This window comes from Cryptomeria japonica, chromosome 1 (assembly GCF_030272615.1).
Source record: "Cryptomeria japonica chromosome 1, Sugi_1.0, whole genome shotgun sequence".
NCBI lineage: Eukaryota > Viridiplantae > Streptophyta > Pinopsida > Cupressales > Cupressaceae > Cryptomeria > Cryptomeria japonica.
In genome coordinates, this window is record NC_081405.1 from 36,326,813 (window position 1) to 36,346,274 (window position 19,462).

Below are 19,462 nucleotides of genomic sequence, written 5' to 3' on the forward strand. Positions count from 1 at the left end.
GGAAGAATCAGTAATTGATATAAAGAAAATGACTCGCAAGCAATTGATGAAAGTCTCAAAAAAACAAAAAAATCAAACTAAAAAGGCTAAATTGAGAGAAAAGAAAAAGAAGGAAAGAATTCTCACTTCTGCCAAGACAATTCTATCTAACCTAATTCTTGACATTTTTGTTGATGACAATGCACCCATCATTGATCAGTTGGGAACTCTTGTAACAAAAATCAGTTCAGAGGCAACCGATCTGGAAAAGGTTGTAGTAAGACAATATGAATCAAAGAGAGGAGAAAAACTAATGGAAGAAATATCAGTTGGAAAAGTTACCCTCTCCAACAACACAAATGAGGTAAAAATAATACTACAGGAAGTCGGCCAATTATTGGTCAAATCTTCAAGTTTTACTGATTTAATCAGACATCTAGAAGATAAAAGAACTCAGATTCAAAGAGAAATTCAAAATTTGATAAGTTCTTTTGATCCTCTTAACAACTCAGCAACAATTTTTAGTGGCAAGGTAAAACAACCCAATCATGAAATCAAAAGGTTAAAAGAAGAGGAAGATAAATGAGGTTTTAGTTTGTTAGAGGCATAGTGCTATTTGGCACCAATTATTGATTTCATGCAAAGGAATGTTAAAGAAGTAGAATGTCTCATAAATGAACCTGACTGTAAAACAGTTGATGATATGGAGAACTTTGTTGCAATTTTGCATGGACACTTCACCACTATGAAATAGGTAAAGCCTTCATGGGAATCCTCTTTGACAACAGCTCAAGAAAATTTCAAAGAAATTTTTGCTTTACTTTGATAAATTATTTTGTATAGTCTTTTCCATTGATATCAAAAGGGGGAGTTTTGGAGATTTGTACATTATGAGTAATAGGGGTTAGAAACACAGAAACAGGGGCCAAAACTGACACATTTTTGTAGTGTTTGCCACCAATGCCAAAGGGGGAGTTTGTTGGCATTTTGGTGCATTTTGTATGACCGATGAATGAAATCATTGTCATTGTTGGCAACATCATCTTCTAAGTCTTCACAGTCCATTGACAAAGAAGTAAAGGATAACTGTCAAAGAACAAGAGTTCTTATTCCTATCAACAGTGAGTAGATCAGTATACATAGGTTAATCAACAAAGAAATGTGTAGACATGGTAAGCAATGAGTAGACCGACACACAAGAGGTCAACTGGCTAAGCAGTGAACAGATCAGTACATAGGAGGAAAATCGGCTAAGTAGTTAATAGACCGGTATACAGGAGGTAACTAGCTAGGTAGAATTTGGTCGGTACACTGACATAATAGGAGTATCAAACTGACAGACTTGGAAACTTTCAGTTAACATCTAGTTGAACCAGCAGTCAACTGACAGACTTATCGGCATGAACAATTGTCTTGACCGATATTCCTAGAATGATTTTTGGAGGGTAATTTATGGTGTGGTAAGAAAATGTTGAATCTGATATTTTGGAGGGAAAGTTGGCATCAGAACCAAAGGCTAATATATTCACAAAATTGATTCTACGTAGGTTGTTGTTCATGTGAAAAGAGATATGTGAAAGTGAACATAGGGGGAGCAGAACAGAGTGCAGGTGAAAGAGGCATGAAATGATGAAGCTGACACCGATTAGCAAAATAGAGTATGCAGAGTAGATCTATTAGACAGAGGTATTGGAATTGGATAGATCAAATCATCTTTGTTGCCTTTTAACAATTGTAGCATTGTAAATCCCTTAACATGGTGAACCTTAACTAGTTCTTTGTGTAAAATCTCTTAACCGAGTCACTTCAGATATGAAATTGTACTTCCTCTAGCAAGGTGAACTTTAACAGGTTCAAAGGTATTTTTAACTGGATACTAGTCACTCCTAACAGGGTGATGTTCTCAGAAAGAACAGATTGTAAGCTCTTAATAGGGCACCTTTCTTCACTGTAGTAAGAGAGAATGTGGGTTATCCCCACTGTGGTTTTCTCCCTCTAACTGAGGGTTTGCACATATAATTACCTGTGTTATGTGATATGTATGTGTGCATGAAAATCTCTTTTCTATGATGTTATTTGGTTTCATGATTTAGACAATGTTTAAGACAATGGAAAGGATAGTTGTAGACCGGTTATTCTGATTGGTTGAATTATGTGAAAATCGCTTTAACTGATTCACCCCCCCCCTCTTAGTCACCGGTTAAATACTAACAAGATTGTTAGAAGAAGAAGGATTGTCATCTTTGATTTTAACTTTTCCTCCATCAATGAGTCCTTTCATTCCATTCTGAAAATCAGGACAATCATTGGTAGTGTGATAATTAGTTTGGCAATATTAACAAAAAGGAGGTTTTGAAGAAGAAGCACTTTTAGTTTCATGAATGGCTTGTTGTCTTGCAAGATGGTCTTTCAAGTTTTGAATCTTAAGGAGGTCATCCATAGGAAATTTATGATAATTTCCTAGGCCTTTTGAGCTAGTTTGTGTAGGAGGGTTTATAGGGACATAAATTCTTTTTTCAAATTTTCCAAGTCCTTGTCCTCTAAAACCTTGTTTTGATATTATGTTAAACCCACATATATAAGAATATTTTTATTAAAAAGATGGAGGAACAATATAATATATTTATTTGAAGTTTTTAGTGTAAGTGTGTTTGGAAGGAACAAAGGGATTAGTAGATGACGAAGGAATATCTTGCGGATGAGGATTTTCCTTTCTTTCATCATGCATATCCTCTTTGGTAGATTGAGAAGGAAGATCCTTATCATCTAAGGCCTCATGTTTTCTTAATGTTATATTGGTAGATATATCATAAAATAAATGCATAACATCATCTTCTCTACAAATGTTTTGATGACTAAGATAGGCTCTAGGAGAATAAGGAGGATGTAGAGAGATAGAAACACCAATATTTTGATCTTACTCCCTTTGCACAAGGGTATGTGTATGAGAAGAAGATGGTGCCATGTTTCTCTTCAATTATTTCAATCCATTAGAGAGATCATTGATATAAGTATTAGATTTTTCTTCATTCACATTAGATACCCTAGGAGAGGTACAAGTATTATGTTTTCTATTAGCATCTCTAGATTTGGGATCTACAAAAGCTTTGAGGTGATCTACATATGAAGTGCATTTTCCTCAAAATATGATAATAAAACAAAATGTAATATAAATGAAAGCTTTGAGATCAAATTTACTCAAAGGAAGAAATTTGGAAACTCTAAAAACACAATATGCCAAAGTGCTATGAATGAAAAGAAGCAATGTGAAATGAAAGAAGTCATTATCCAACACATGATTTTGATAAATAAATGTGAGAAGCAAGGTAATCATATGTGAAATAGAAAATAAATTAGATTTATTAAATGCCATTATGAATGTTTTAAAATTAGATTTGAAAAGTAAAGTGATGAATTATGCAACCCACAAATCCAATTAACTAAAATAAATTAGGGTTTTTATGAATTAAACTTCTAAATTTATGTAATTTGATTAAAATGAGATCTGTGAATTTGAAATTGAATTTGAAATGTTTCTAAATCAAATCTGAAGCAATTAATCTAATTTAAACAATCCACAAGCTCAATTTTATAATTAAAAATTAGGGTTTTTATGAAATTAACCACTAAATGTTTTAAATTCAATTGGGATTTAAACCTGGAAATGTTAATTTGAATTTTAAATTGCATAAAAACTCAGATTTGAGAGCATAAATTAGAAATAAAGGTTTAAGGAGTCGGGTTCACCAAACATGTAATGGTGAAAAATTAGGGTTTCTGCCATAGAAGGAAGAAATCGTTAATTTTATTGCTTAGTGATCAAATGTTACATTAAAAAGAGGGTCTAATCCAATAGATCTAGTCACAAACTAGCAAGGATTAGGACTAAGAATTTTGATTGGATTGGGGGGCTTGATGATGTCAATTAATAGACCCTCTTTTGTAAATTGAATTGCCAGAATAGGGTAAAAGTGCTAGAAATTGAAGTATAAATGCATAATAGTAAGCTATAGTCATGGGATTGAGCCATGAACCTAGACCTAAGAAATGTAAGCAAATTCAAACGTGTCCCCAGAAAGAGCTCCTAAAATGTTGGGACCGTGGTACTCGACACCCTGGTTCTCCAAACTTTTTGCACTCCAATGGGGGATCGATTCGTCACTGTAAATAATGCTTATCCTAAAGATTGTGCACGCAACTCCATACTTGTTTCCTATACACAAAAAGAAGGGGAATTAGGTTGGGAATAGGGGCTTCCCTTAGTCAAACCTTGGTTTAGGAATTAACCTTGAATGAATTATTGCAAATACTAAAATAAATGATGGAAAGATATACCTCATATCTACAATGATTGATAATGATGTTTTATTGCTTGAATGTAACCACATATGTTGTATGAAATGGCATGAACATGACAAAACCCGAATGACACACACATGCTTGCATATGAATGACGTAATGTTGTTCCATAATAGAAAAAATGAAGAATATGCAGCCTTGAAGATCTCTAGAAATGCTTGATGATGAATGCTTCAACACTTGAATACTTGATGGCTTGATTCCTTGTGATTTTAATTTTGTCCTCTTATGATCGTAAAATGAGAGGGGAAGGCCTCCTTATATACTTTCTCATTGGAAAACATCTTAATTTTCCAACATGGGCTGGCATGGAGATCAAATTCCTACTAGCTCATTGTGACCATTGAGAAGGTCCTAATTGAGAGGACCAAAACACCACACCCTAGTCCTACCCCATTTTAGGGCCAGAATCAAGGGACCGTGTGATGTGAAAAGTGAAAATATGGCTATAATTGAATGGAATGAGAGAATTAGGTCCTAGTTTGGATTTGGGAAATGAACACTGAGAGGAGGGACAAAATATGGACTAAATTGTAAGGGAGTACAATTTAGGACACTACATGTGGAAAAATTGATAGGACCTATGCTTGTCCCTTTTTTTGGTAGACCTAGTTGATGTTTGCAAAGATGAAGATGTTATAAGATGTTTGTATTGCACTAGATCAAATTTTAAAATCCTCTATTACTTTGATGGTAAAGTTGGTTGTTGTTGTTTTTGGTAGTGAAGTTGTTTGTTAGAACTAGTCTAGAGAGTTCTTGGTGGTTCTCATATACGTGGATTCAAGTTTTGTAGTTTGGAGGACATGTTCATTTGTGTAGTGTTCCAGTTTAGTTTTCTAGTGCTAGTTTGATTAGCATGTGAAGTTGTATTATTTTGTGTTTGGCATGCTTAGCTGTTTTGACTAAGGCGGTGTATCTTTATTGGGTCATGCTCTTTTGGTCTGCATATACCCAAGGTAAAATCTCAGTGACACATCTAATATGAAATTTGAAGTTAATACTCTTGGTCTTCCATAACTGACTTGTAATATGGAGGTGGTTTCTAAATATGTAGACTTTTGAGTTGTGACTCTTACTCTTCATAGGTGGTTTCTAGATTGGTTTCTCAAAAGGTTTTGATATTAGTCTCATGGTTGTTCTTGCAAGAGTTTCTATTAGTCTCATGTTAATGCTTGTATTAGGAAAATATTTGCAAATATGACATAGCAAAAAAAAAATCATAGACATAGAAAACACATTGAAGAATGTCAAAAACCACTCTAGGAACAAGAAGAGTTAGATGCATAAACACTCAATAAAATGCAAACCCAAGTGAGACATACACTTTCAATTATAACAATGTAGATAGTGATGCCATATAATGATGCAAATGTAACAAAACGAGAACATTATATCTCTATTTAACTTTTTTATGTGGTCCAAAATTAAATGGATGCCATGTGTTGCAATGTGGATGCTCTTTGTTTGAGATAATTGTCACATCCCTTATTTTCATAATTATTATTTGATAATTAAATTAATTGTCTGATTATTTAATCATGACATATGATTTCTTATTACATGATTTTAATATTTTAATGAATATATGTATTGATTTTTCCTTTAAATCCTAAATATAAATTATATTAATAATATTATAAACAAACAAAAAATTGTTTGAAATTTTATATGAACAGAATGTATTTTTAGTTAAAGAACAAAATTTCATTATTATATTTAATGTTTTATTTTTTATTTATTCTTTAAAAAAGTGTTATATATATATATATATATATATATATATATATATATATATGAAGTTTGTTTTAAAATTATTTTAGAAACTTAAAAAATAAAATTCATATTATAATTGTTTTTATTTGGAAAGGTAACCATTATAAAGAAAAGTAAGAACTTCAATATGAGAAAGTTTTTACTTATCTAAATTTTAAAAGTTTTTAAAAAACTAAAACTCCTCCATTTCACGTTAAGGATGGAGCAAATTAAAATATTATAAAGAATAAGAACTTCAATATGAGAAAGTTTTTACTTATCTAAATTTTAGAAGTTTCTAAAAAACTAAAACTCCCCCATTTAACATTAAGGATAGAAGCAAATTAAAATAAGAAACTTAGCTTTTCATGCCTCGAAGTTCTTAAAGTAGAGTTTCAAGACTTAGGAAATAAATATATGAATATATGTTTTTCCACTTGAGAAATAAAAGATAAAAATTAGTTATAAGGATAATATAAAAATCTTACATATTCTATATTGGAATTTTCATTTAAAAAATAACAATTTAATAATTTAAAATATGTAAGAAGGTGCATAAAGCGAGGGAAAGTTTAGTTTTTATTTTTAATTTAGAAATATACTTATTTAATGTAATTGTGTTCATATTTATTGAGAGAATGGTACTACAATGGGGGAGATATTTTTCTTATAGCAATAACTTTTGAGTTATGACATGAACAAAATGTGTTTAGATAAATTACTATATAGAATATCACTATTCAATCTTGTTATGATATAGCTCTTTATGCGGACAAGGGTTAATAGTACAAAATAAATATAGCATTAAGTCAAAATCCTAGGGGCTGGCTTTAATAATAGGCTTGTTATAGATATTAAGTGGCTTCATTATTGCATCCATTTTATTTTGGTTGTTTGAATTGAAAATTTCGATCTTGATTATATAGCTATATTTTTTAGTGACGGTAATAAGGAATGATAATAATTATAGAAGTTTATTGGATTAAAAAGTACAATAATTTATGATAGATGATATCAATATTTGTATAATCATTGTTATCTATTGATAAGAATTGGGCAATGATGAATTACTTGGTATTATTAGTGAAAAAGAGTGAGTTTTATCTTGTTTAATTATAGAGAAGGCAGAATATAGGAAAAGAAGAAGAAATATGATTGATATAAAGATTTAGACATTGAAACAGAGTTAAGTTTGAGATGAAGATTCTTTATTCTAAAGTTTGTAAAATATTTACTATCTCCTTAAAGAACAAAATAAGACTTATCATCTTACTAAATGGTAGTATCTCTATGATTACCATAGGATAAGGCCATGACATAGAGGATCATAACTGGGCTAAATATTCATGTAATTTATTTAAAAGGTTTAATGACTTCAAAGAGTAAGAGACCATTAATGGATCATTATTCTAATCTACTTAAGCACTGATAAGATGTGAGTTATCATCGTCACCTTGTAATATATTCTTGAATAATGTTTTGTATAACTTTTTACATTAACTATATGTATGGAGATGCATGCAATATTGATAGGAGATATTTGGATGCGTATATGTTCTCCTATATGCTCTTATTACCCGAGTAGGTTCTATATGCTTATCACAAGGGCTTCACTAGCTAGGCAATATTTTATCACATGCATTCATATTAGGGGATTTAATATTCCAAAAATGAGGGTACAATATATTTCCTATCGGTGAAAATAGGGGATTTTTTAATTCAAGCTATGAAAAAATATAATATTTGGTGAAAATAGGGGGCTTTTAATTCAAGTTTTGTATTGGGAGGGGGTGACAAAAAAGGAGTTTAGGGCAATTTTTTTTGAAAATAGGGGGATTCTTAAGTATGCCATGAACGGACGTGCTATAATTCAGGTTCACTAAGTGAATCCCTCGTGATGCTTAAGTGTGTGTTAAGGCATTCTTTTGTTTTCTCTATGTATGAGGTGAAATTGTGTGATATTAATGAAATACTCATGAATGGAAAGGAACTAAATTTGATAAAATAATGTCAGATTTTAGAAAGGGTGATGATTCTATTTATTTATGTATTCTTAATAAATGGTGTGGCTTCAAGATAGCATTGCATTAGCATTAGATGTAGATATGTCATACTAAATTGAATTCTATTACTCTTGTTAGATTCCCTTTGTTAGTCTACCTCATACTGGGTCAGGTATCTTTCGTATCATGAAAGATTCTGGGGAAGTTTTACTAATTCATGGTAGGGCATGTACGCGCTCCGACAATGTTCTCACCCCTAATGTGATTGTGGGAGACAAATGTCAGAGTTCCTTTCTTGGTTGTCTTCACGATTTGTTTCCTATCTATTCTTATAATTGATCTTGTGGTATATCATAAAGGAACATGCTCCCTTATGTTCAACCTTGTTGTATGTTTGTGTATTCAATCTTTATGTTGAAATATAAGTTTGTCTCCAATCTTGTATATTTGGACATGTGGAATATTTAATGCTTAATTTTATGAATTTTTCTATGAATTATGTGAATTATGTTATTTTGAAATTATGGAGGTCCTTACAATTACCCAACTTTCTAGGATATATGTACTATGATGTGGATTGATAATTCCATTTGGGAAACCATCCCTAAATAAACATTCCAAGTTGGACATGAAGGGTGGAGGTTGAAAGATGAAATAAAGGGTTAGGATTGCTTTGCATGGGAGTACATCCTAACCTTTTGATAAGTCGAAGTAGAAAGAAGAGATGATAATTTATTGATGAATGAATGATAGTTTATTAAAATTGAGGATGAAATGACATGCAAGAAAGTGGGAAGAGATGATGAAAGTGGATTCAAGGGATTAAGTTTGGGATAGAGGGACAATATTTCTCCACTTTGTATGCTCACATATATGTAAAAAAAGAGTAGGGACAAGTGGCTTGAGAAAGCATGTGTCAATGGACTAACTTTTTTAATTTTTTAATCAAAATCTTATTACATAATGCATGGATTGTTAAAGGGAAACTAATTTTACTTGCCAAGTTTTGCATTGATCTTCGATAAAATATTTTCTTGCATGCACATTTAAACAAAAATATAGCTCTTATTTTCCATTCATTTATTAGAATTTAAGAGTTTTATTCTAGCACCATACAACTAAAAAGTATTTAAAAAAATTAAAAAACAGATAGTCAATGGCAAAAAAAACCAATTTAACTAATTAGGTCCTTTTAGTTATTTTGTTGGATAAACAACCAAATGTAGTTTTTAGTTTGGTCAATATTCAAGATTTGCATACAAATAGAAAATGAATCCCCAAATAAATCTATTCCTAACACACAAATCTCAAGGCATTAGAGTAAATCTTACTTATATTTTTCCAACCTAGATCATAATCATGGAATTTTGTGACTCTATGTGTCTTGGAGTGAGGGTAGATTGGGAGGTAAAAATTTTGAGTGAGGTAATGAAGTTACTGGTGTTGGCATTACTGATATTGAAGAAACTGGTTAATCTAGTGAATCAGTATTGTAAGTAGGAAATGTGGAAATCATCAAAACAACATAAACAATAGCCTAGTTCAATCACAAAAACTCAATTGCAATGATTAATCCTAAAAACACTCAATAAAGGCATGCAAACAGGACATTCAAGATTGAAAACTAAGAAAACCAAATGCAGACTTGAATGTCTCCTTCATGTGGCTCCATTGTCCTTCTTTCTCCTTCAAATAGCTTTGTTTGTGGATCTCACCTACTAGTGCATAAGCATGATATGAAAGCAAGTAGACAAGATTGTAGCGCAAGAATACTCGAAGCGTGATTGATTCGACCAGGTAGGAATCTTGATTGAAGAAAATCATCCAATTTATAGACAAATTAGAGAAAAGATCAAATTAGCATGAAGAGTTTCGAATGGAAATTGCAAATCAAGAATGTCAATTATGACAAATTATGACAAATTTGCACTTTCTATGCAAGATTGATTGATTGATAATTCATGACAAAATTATGACAAATTTCTATGTCAAAATTGATTGATTGTCAATTATGACAAATTATGACAAATTGAAATGTCATTCCCATGAAATTAGGAGGAAAATTAGGAGAGAATTGAAATTAGATGAATTAGAAATTAGGAAAATTAGAAAATTGGAAAATTAGGAATTAGGAATTGATGAAAAATTAGGAACTTAGGAATTAGGAGAAATTAGGTAAATCAATTAATAATTTGTCATTTATTAATTAATTCATAAAAAGAGGAATAATTAGTTAGCCAATTAAATAAACATTTAATTGTGACACGAAGACTTAGTATAAATAAATAATTTATTAATCCTAGAGGGGGAAATGACAAACAGGGTTAAATGAATAAAATCATGAAACCCTAAAAGATGAATTAGAAATGCAAGGATGACAATTAGGTCCTGACAAAAGATAATTGATGTCGATTCGATTTGATCATGATTCTGACTTGATAAATGACCAATGCTAATAAGTGATTTCCTTGATAAATGCGCCAATTGACGAGGAAAAATGACTAATTGATCCAAATTGACATAATTGAGAAAGATGACGATCGATGACAAATCGATCGCAAAATGAAAAAATTGACAAGAAGACAAGGATCGATGACAAAATAGATTGCAAAATGACAAGATTGAAAATGTCAACGATCGATGACAAATCGATCACAAGACAACAAGATTGATGACAAATTGATCAAAAGACAAGGATCGATGACAAATCGATCGCAAGATAATAAGATTGAAAACGACAACGATCAATGACAAATCGATTGCATGATGACAAGATTGATAAGAGGACAAAACCCTAATTAGGATTGACGATGTCCAAAATGATGACAAATGAATACGCACATTGATGCAATAGGATAAGATTGACCAAAATCATGACAAATATTGTTATCGACAAGACCAAATTTGAAAGCGAGAAAAATGAGGAATGCGGAAGGACCCGATGCTCGCAAATGATAAAGACCAAGTGTGAATCATAGGAGAAATGTTAATGCTACACGAGAACCCTAAAATAAGGCAATGCGCCAATGTTAAAGTATGACTCCGCAAGCGTTGACCATTTATAGATGTCTACAATTTGCCCCTCTTTGAGACAATGTGATATTGAGCGTTGTTACAAAGAACAATAATGAAAATGCCCCAGACAATAACAATGACATATGCATGCCCCCTCGAGGAATTGGCCGGAAACATCTAGAAAAGAGGCCAATTGATCGATAAGAATGATAGAAAATGATAGGAGCAAACGGATTGAAAATCGGAGATCGGATGCACGAAGGGAAGCATTTGAAGGGACAAAAGACCATGACCGACATGAGATGGAGAGAGTGCACGTCCATCTATGCACTGACAAAGATCTATAAATGAGACAAAGAGAGTGAAAATTGCTCATTTGCACTAGCCAAAGAGGAGAATTTGTTGCTCTGGAAAAGGACACTTGCAGAGAGATGGCAAAAATTCCAATGGTAGATCACCTCAGAGAACGTGTACGCACATACAAATGACTGGACAATGCAAGAGCAGCGGTATGTATCTCAAAAACCCATATTTTCAATTTTATTAATTTGAATGGCTTGCGGGACATTGCGGGGCCCACAGGGAATGCAGAAACTGACTTATGCATTTGTGTAGGGTATTCTATGCTTGTCTAGGGGACACAGGCGCAGGTTGTGTTATACAAGCATAGGACTTATCACACAGGCGCAGTTGTGCATTGTGAACCCTAATTTAGTCAAAAATGGCATACGAATGAGCTGAAAAGGGGGGATAAGGGTAGGATAGGTCAAAAGAGATTAGAAACACCCTAATTTGTGGATGAAATGAGGAAATGCAACCCTTAGGAGCAAACCCTAAAACTGACAAAATATGCCCCAATTGTGATGCAGAGTCGACAGTATCCATTGATCACATGGGAGAATCGACCAGACTGCTTCATGTTACAACATAGACTCAGGAGCACGAACAGAGATACATTATCAAGACTTGGAATATACTATATCACATTCATGCTCGAGATTAGGGCAAACACAGGACTGCTTACCGCATTGGCAGAGCGATGGCATTCAGAGACTTCCTCTTTCCATGTGGCGACTGGAGAGGTGACGGTAACACTAGAGGATGTATGGCATATCCTCCACATTCCTATTCATGGAGAGATGATAGAGTATGACCTAGTGACAGGGAGAGATGCATTGTGTAGATTATTTGAGTGCGACGCAGATGATCTGGATATCATAGAGAGGGAGATCAACTGGGAGACCATGGCATCAGAGTATGATCGACGATATGTGGTGATAGCAGTGGTGATAGCATGTCTACTAGTAGGAGACAGATGAGGACATGGATTCCTGATTGGATGGGGAAGAGTGCTAGAGCAGATGGCGATAGAGGGGACGGTGTACGCATGGGGACCATGTGTACTGGCTATGCTATATTTTCAGTTGCATCAGATAGCATATTAGGGGAGTGCAGACTTTGAGCTGTGGAGTCACACTGTTACAGGTATGGGCATTTGAGCACATAGCCATATGTCGACTGATTGCAGAGAGACAGGTATTACCACATCGACCATATGTGTACTGCTATGGGGGAGCACTGAGACAGGGTCCATTTGGATACATATTGTATTGGCGACATGAGCTAGATAGACTGAGAGAGTTCACATGGAGGCCATATCGTGATTGCCCTGAATGGTCAGATGATAGTGATGAGCTACTGTATTATAGAAAAGAGAGGTACCTGATTGGGCAACTAGTGAATCGCCAGAGAGTGATTGAGATGTACCTACCAGAGAGAGTCAGACAAGAATTTGGAGAGAGGTAGGATGTACTTAGGAGGACTGCACACTTTGCCCGATCTCACAGAGAGATGAGTCAGTGGGGGAGTATGATTTAGCCACACATAGCATATGCTAACTTCACATAGCTATAGCATAGACAGTGGGATTGGAGATCAGATGTGGAGGACGCTGGGACGACAGAGGAGTATGAGAGATGGTTTGCATGACGACGGCCAGTGCCATTGATAGATCCTGATATTCTAGTACCGAGGAGACAAGAGGACTTCCCACTCGCAGGAGAGGAGGGAGATGATGAGGACGAGGAGGATGAGGGTGGGGATGAGGATGAGGGGGATGAAGAGGATGGAGATGACGAGGGGGATGATGATTATGAGCCAGGTTCAGCCGATCAGGAGTCATTGCAGGATATACCCATAGAGCCGGAGATAGCTAGGATAGAGGAGATGGAGATGTGCAGGGCTACCATAGCGAGTCAGCATGATCATATTGTGACATTAGAGAGACAAAATGCCATCTTGAGGATAGAGTAGGATCAGTTCAGAGCAGAGATAGCCAGACTTATAGCGGCTTGAGATACAGTAGTAGCGCAGGCACAGCGAGAAGAACAGAGACTCATCGAGTATATTGGGTCGATTAGGGATGCCAGTGCATGGGAGATGGCACAGATGTTGGTAGAGACTGGAGAGGAGATACGCCATTGGAGGACACTATATGAGAGTGCAGTCCCACCAGAGTAGAGAGCAGCTTCATATCGGGCACGATCAAGGATAGAGAGTAGGGCACGCTCTCGGAGGTCATTGAGCAGCATGGGGGTGAGTGGACCTATGAGACCACCACAGCCAGGACTAGGAGGGACATCATCCTTGAGACATGGCAGGGATGAGGAGGACAGAGGGAGCACCCAGTGACAGAGGCACATGCTCCTTATGACGGACAGATGTAGTTTGACATTATGTAGTCAGCCTGCAGGCCATACTTAGGACAGACAGTCCAATTTTGTACTCTGATATTATGTTGATATATGATATGATATGCATCGATATGATGGGATGCAATGTATTATGACGTATGTGTTTACTTTTCATGTATGGATGAGTTATACACTGTTTATTATGGAACATGTATGGATGTATTTTTATGTGTTTTTGATGCATTGATAATATGAAATGGATAAAATACTTGATATGATGTTTGATGTAATGCAAATGTACTAACCGAATGGATGGAGGATGCAGCATATGTGTGTGGAGATCGGAGAACAAGATTGAACTGACTATCTGAACTGACGGAAGAAATGTTAGTAAGAAGAAATGAGATAGAGGACAGTTAGAGATGAAGAAAAACTTGCTTTCAGTAATGCACTTTGTAGGTGAGAACCTTTATTTTAATGTAGCAAAATGGATGCGTAGCATCATGGCATTGAAGGCCAGAGCTGAAATGCAACCCTTTTTGCAAAAGACAGACACATCGCAGACAAACAGCAATCACAACAAAAAGAAAAAAGAAAGGGACCATGAACCATCCCGGTCACTCTAAATCACTCAGTGACATCATCGAGCAACATAGGAACATGATCAAAGATAAACCAATAAATGATAATACTCGCTAATTCTAACAAGTCAAACAAACATCTTGATCTTCATTGTCAAAAGTTGAAAGTGCTGGTAGGATGATCATGCTGTCTGGTCTCAAGGAATGTGGTACCCCGTCTAAGACAGGACACAGTCTGGTTTCGAGTATACCACACCCTGTATAAGACCCATGATAGTAGTGACAAGGACATATGATATTGATGTTGATTGATTGATATGACAATTGTGATTAGTTTGAATGTTTGGTTTCATTGAAAAGTTCATCTGTTAATGCGTGATTTGCAGTAAAGCAGAGTGTTGGATTGCATGTCGTTGGAGGGATGCTTAGTGATTTGTCTTATGCACAAAGGGGATATGTTTTTGTTTTGCTTGTCGAGTTTTTATAGTTTTTTTGTGTTCATTTTTTCAGAACTTTATATGATTTTTTTAGGGATTTTTTCAGGACATTATTTGATTTTTAGAGATTTTTTTAGGACATTATTTGATTTTTATGATTTTTTTCAGGACATTTTTCAATTTTTTTGGATTATTTTAGGACATTTTTCAATTTTTTTGGATTTTTTCAAGACATTATTTGATTTTTATGATTTTTTTCAATACATTTTTCAATTTTTTTGGATTATTTTAGGACATTTTTCAATTTTTTTGGATTTTTTCAGGACATTATTTTATTTTTATGATTTTTTTCAGGACATTTTTCAATTTTTTTGAATTATTTCAGGACATTTTTCAATTTTTAAAAGTTCCAGTGATTGATCATGACAAGGGGAATGCACCCAATGCACATTTGAAAGACATATGTATAAGAAACTAGAGTATGCATGACAATGATGTTGACCAATCACAAGCTTGGAATAGAACATTGGGTCAAGACAAAGATAGACATGATAAATCGACCGAGAGAAAGCATAGCTAGAGGTCATGACAGATGACGGAGCAATGATCTCATTACACACGGTACCTAATTGCCAGGTTTTCACCGTGGTACTTGCCCAAAGCGCCTGTTTGCTAGGTTTTCACTAGAGGGTGAATCATTTTTCTTTACTTTTTTTGCTCTTTTTCTCTTTTGTTTTTTTTCACTTTTTTTGTATTTTTTTTTAATTTTTTTTATTTTTTTGTATTTTATGCTTTTTTGATTTTTTTGTATTTTTTCAGGATCATACTTGAAGAAGTACTGATAGAAAATTATGCCTAGTACTTGCGAAGGTGCATGCTATTGACAGGATCAGACAAAGGTTCACCTTCTGGAGTGGCAAGCTGATATGCCCCCGAGCCATAGGCTGCAGTCACTATGAAAGGCCCAACCCAATTAGGTTCAAACTTTCCTTTGATGATGTTAGTAGATTGTGCATTCTTGGGGTTTGCCTTTAAAACCAGATCTCCCACTTCGAAGTGTCGCCCTTTGACCTTCTTATTATAGGAGCGATGGAGATGGTTTTGATATGCTTGCAAATGTGTCAGGGCTGTCTGATGTTTCTCATCTAACATCTGAAGCTGATGCAATTGAGAGACTCTATGTGTCTCATCATCAATCAGATGTTGCAAGGAAACACACAAGGAAGGAATCTCCACTTCCAAGGGTAAAATGGCTTCCGCACCATACACCAAGGAATAAGGTGTTGCGCCAGTAGGTGTGTGGATAGAAATGCGATAGGCCCATAGTGCTGGATTCAACTGTACATGCCAATCTCGACAAGTGTCATTGACAATCTTTTTCAGGATCTTGATAATGGTTTTATTTGATGCTTCGGCTTGACCATTACCCTGTGGATAGTATGGATTGGAGAAATGGTGTTGGATATGAAACTTTTCAGAGAGTTCCTTGACATCTTTATTCTTGAAGGGACGACCATTATCTATGACTATGGCAAGGGGAACCCCATATCTGCATATGATATAATTCAATAGGAATTTTGAAATTTGCAGACCAGTGATATAGGTCATGGGGATAGCCTCGATCCATTTTGTAAAATACTCTGTGGCTATAATGATGAACTTGTGTCCATTTGCAGATGTCGGGTGAATCTTGCCAATAAGATCCAATCCCCATTGAGAAAAGGGCCACGGAGATATGACAGAATGAAGCTCTTGGGCTAGTACATGAATGTAATTTCCATGGATCTGGCATTTGTAGCACTTCTTAACAAAATCATGAACATCTTTTTCCAGAGTGGGCCAATAATACCCAGCACGAATCAACTTTTTGGCTAAGCTCAGACCATTGAAATGGCCCCCACATATACCATCATGAACCTCGTGTAAAGCCATTTGTGCTTTGTCAGAATCCAAACACCTGAGGAGGGTATGGTCAAAGGAACGACAGTAAAGGGTGTCGGCAATGATGACATATTTGGCTATCCATTGGATGAAGGCTCGGTGTTGGTTAGTGGAAAGGTTAGGTGGTAAGGTTTGTAATTTCAAATATTGATATACATCTTTGTACCACGAGGAGTTAGGACCAACAAGAATGCACATCACATCTGCTGTCGGAATGTCAAAAGAAGGGACAAGCAACTGCTCGACCAAAAATTCACATTTGTCCATATTTTGGGGCATATTTAACATGGAAGTGATCATAGCCATCGCATCTGCTGACTTGTTTTGCATTCTTGGAACTTGACTAAAATGGATAGCCGTGAATTTTGTCTTGAAGAAATCTACCATATGCTTATAGGGAATAAGCTTTTCATCTTTTGTTTCATAGTCATCATTCACTTGTCGGATGACTAATTGAGAATCTCCATAGACTTGTAAATGCGTGATGTTCCAGTGGACCGCTACTCGGAGTCCTGTGACTAGTGCTTCATACTCTGCAATGTTATTGGTACAATGAAAAGTTATTCTGTAGGACTTGGGAATAGCATCACCTTGAGGGGTGGCAAACAAGATGCCTACTGCAGACCCGAACTTGGTATGGGATCCATCAAAGTATAACTTCCATTCATTAGAAGATGTGAGAGCAAAGACTAATTCATCTAGAAAATCGGTCAACATGGGATGATCATCATAAATAGGAGCCTTTGCAAGTTGATATGCTATGACTTGTCCTTTTATCACCTTTCACTCCATGTACTCAATATCAAATTCACTGAGGATCATAACCCACTTTGCCAGGCGACCCGTCAAAGCTGCTCTGCTAAGCAAGTATTTCAAGGGATCAATTTTTGCAACCAGCAATGTTTGGTGATTTAACATATAGTGTCGGAGCTTCTGTGTTGCAAATACCACTGCTAAGCATGCCCATTCAATAGTTGAATAATTCAGCTCATAGCCTACTAGTGTCCGGCTGATATAATAAATATCTCGCTCTTTGTCATTCTCATCTTGTTGGGCCAAGAGAACTCCTAGTGCCATTTCAATTGCAGAAATATACAATATAAATGGCTTTCCTTCTATAGGAGGCATTAGAATAGGTGGCGATAGCAAATAGTCCTTGAGAGCTTGAAAGGTTGATTGACATTGGTCAGTCCATTTAAAAGTGACACCTTTATGTAATAGATGCTAGAATGGATGACATTTGTCTGCCAACTGAGCTATAAAGCGGCGAATTGACTGTAGCTTTCCTTGCAGACTTCTTAGTTGACGGAGATTAGAAGGAGGAGGCATATCCATTATTGCTTTAACCTTGGCAGGGTCGACCTCAATGCCTCTGTGAGAAACAATGTACCCTAGTAACTTGCCAGCTGTGACACCAAAGACACACTTCTTTGGATTGAGTCTAAGCTTGTAGGTCTCCATTCAGTCAAAGATTGGGCCCAGGATGGCTAAATGACTATCTCTTGTGACAGATTTGCATAATAAGTCATCAACATAGTCCTCCATCAAAGTATGCATGAAATCATGGAAAATTATCGTCATCACTCTTTGATATATTGCGCCTGCTTTTTTAAGACCGAAGGGAATCACATTCCAATAGTAGGTACCCCAAGCACATGTGAATGCAGTTTTATGTTGGTCTTCAGGAGCAATGCGAATTTGGTTATAGCCGAAGAAACCATCCATCAATGAGAGCATCTCATATCCAACAGTCATGTCAACTATGATGTCGATATTTGGCAGTGGAAAATCATCTTTAGGGCATGCTTTATTGAGATCCCTAAAACCTGTATAGATTCTGATGCCCCCAGTTACTTTGCTAACTGGTACCAAATTTGAAATCCAGTCTGCATAATCGATGGGTCTGATAAAGCCCACATCCAGTAAATTTTTTAGTTCTACCTTGACCAAAAGAGCCACCTGGGGATGCATCTTTCTAAGTTTCAGTTTGACAGGCTTGGCATCTGCTTTTAATGGCAAATGATGAAGGACTAATTCTAGATCAAGGCCAGGCATATCTGCATAGGACCATGCAAAGCTGATCTTCTTCTCAAGAAAGAAATTGACAAAATCTATCTTTTCCTATTTTGATAGAGAAGTAGCAAAATCAATGACCTTAGGGTTGTCAGGTGTACCCGAATTGATTTCTTCAGTCATTTCCACAAGCAATGTTGATTTATCCTGACTTGATAGGGGTATGTACACTCTTCCACCTTTGGGTGCCTCAGAGAGGTTTTCACCCACAGGTACGTCTTTTATTTTTACTTTTGTATGATCAGAGAGTGCCTTACGGTTTTCACTCAAAGACCTATTCTTTTGATTCTTTACCTTTTCTTTTCTTTTTTCATTTTGATGACTGGAAGATGGAGTTGACTCCCCAAAATATGCTATGGAATCTAGGTCAATAGCAAATCCTGCCTTATGATCACCTTGTGGTATGCCTTCCCATAGTCCAAGGAATTCTGCAATTGCTTCGTCATTTTGAAAATAGTCCAATGTGAGTGGTTCTTGTTGGTCATGTTGGATAAGCTGGGGATAGACGAGGGGCATGTCATCATCAGTTTTAAGGAGAGAGAGGACTGAGATGGTAAAGATGTAAACATCTGTGGTGTCACTGTCTGAACTACTTGTATCTGATTCGGAGCTTGGATCCCAGAATGACT